This window comes from Phodopus roborovskii, unplaced genomic scaffold (genome assembly GCF_943737965.1).
Source record: "Phodopus roborovskii unplaced genomic scaffold, PHOROB, whole genome shotgun sequence".
Taxonomy (NCBI): Eukaryota; Metazoa; Chordata; class Mammalia; order Rodentia; family Cricetidae; genus Phodopus; species Phodopus roborovskii.
Window position 1 is genome coordinate 137,916 of NW_026126772.1, and position 2,272 is coordinate 140,187.

A 2,272-nucleotide genomic window follows, 5' to 3' on the forward strand; every position below is an offset into this window, starting at 1 on the left:
ACTGACAACTTATGTGAGGCATCTAAATTGTATCCCTTAGTAAAGACACTGTTTCAGGAGGACCATTATATGTGTTAATTCTTTATCAATATATAACCAGTATCTAGGCCCAGAGTAAATACTGAATAACTGTTTTATGTTGGAGTAAATATGTAATTTAAATATCTAGAAATGTACTCTTTTTAGGTATCTAAAGATTTGTATTTGAAAGAAGCAGAAAGAAGAGACCCAGTTATATATATATATATATATATATATATATATATATATATATATATAATGAAATGGCATGCTCTTTGGTGTTATTGTTTTAACAAGATTTGGGGAATTTATCCATAGGAGGAAAAGACCAGTGTGGACATTTGAAACAAATACACATATTAAAACCTAATACATTTGCAAATACCAAAGAATCGTAAAAAGCTTCCCCTTTTGACCCAGCCTCCTCCTATTTCATAAGATTTATATTAGCATTTTATGGCTCAAACAGTGCAAATTCCCTTTGGGCACACATGCTTTTGAAACTGTCAAAATTTTCACATCTGCAATATTTTACTCATTTTACCACTTTAAAATGTAATCTAAATTGTTTTGTGTTTAATTTTACATATAATCTCATAATCCACAGAATCTAACAAAATGAACAAATACTTTGCTGGATTAAAAAAATAAATAGATAGATTTTTATTTCATCTTTATACACAACATTTCTATTGTCATTTGGAAAAATTAAATGTTGTGTTTTTTCTTGTTATTGAGAACTAGATAATTTTTACAGTTGCATTGTTTTTATTGTGAGCTGTATTTGCTACCAGCAATACACAGAAATCATTTCAGTAAATTTGAGAAGCTCTTAGTAACACAAGTATTATAGTTGACCTTTGTATGCTTTTGACATGATAATCATCATCATTGTCATCATCACCAATAATAACCAAATGGGAACTTGGCTTTTAAAATCTCCTGAATCCTATTCATTTAATTAAATCATGTACATCTTCTCCTCTGTGTTTTCTGTATCTGTTTATTGTGGATCCTTCTGCATCTCTTTTTGTGATTTCTGCTTTTTCCTCATTTTTCATTTGCATCTCTTTTTTATATTCTAAAGCAAATCTGACTACATTTACATGTGGAGTCTGCAGACTAGTGTGGTTCAGAGTCTTCTTCTGTGTTCTTTGTATCTAGTAAGCCCCAAACTATTCTGTGTTTGTTTCTATATTTCTGTAGTGATTTTCTCAGTATAATATTGATCACCCTTACCCATTGGCCTAGAGAATAAAGCATACTTTCATTTTAGCCCTGTCTCCTTTTATTTGCTTAATGAAACTAGTTTTGAAAATGAATGGGTGTTTTTTTTTTTTTTTTTTTTTTTTTTTTTTGCTTCTAAAACTAACTGAAGCAGGAGGCTCTAATCTGGATTATACACATAGACACTGGAGCCCTGTGTTTTGATACACATGGTTTCTGTTCCTTACAAGGATACTGTAGCTTCCCTTAGATTCCTGTCACTCTTGTCACTCAAAAGGCTATGAAGTGTCTTTTTCCCCTCTTGTTGAAAATCTTTTTTCTTTTTCTACCGTTATATATGCTAATTATAGTTTTCCCTGCCCTCCGTTCCTCCCATGTCCACTATTGCATATCCACTACTTCTGTCTCTCATTACATAATCAACAGACTCCTAAGGGATAATAAAATAAATTTTAATAAAATATACCAAAACTTAAAAATCAGAATAGGACAAACAAGAAACAAGGAAAGAAGTCCAAGAAAGACACAAGAAATATATATAGATGCAAATCCCCCTTGGTCACACATTCAGGAATACCATGAAAGACTAGACTGGATGCCATAATGTATATGCAAAGTTACTGTAGAGTAAAAAAGACTAGAAAAGATGAAAATAAGGAACTCTTACAGCTGAAAAACACCTTCAGCAAATTGGCAGGATATAAGGTTAAACCAAAAAGAAATTCAGTAGCCCTACTACATACAGACAGTAAAGGGACTGAGAAAGATGTCAGAAAAACATCACCATTTACAATACCAACAAATAACATAAAGTATCTTTGAGTAACTCTTACTAAACAAGTGAAAAACCTATAAAGCCAGAATTTTGTGCTTTTCAATAAAGAAAATAAAGAAGATACCAGAATATGGAAAGATCTCCCATGCTCTTGGATAGGTAGGATAATCGTAGTAAAAATGACAATCTTGCCAAACAGCAATCTACATATTTAGTGCAATCCCCAATTCTTCACTGACCTTGAAAGAA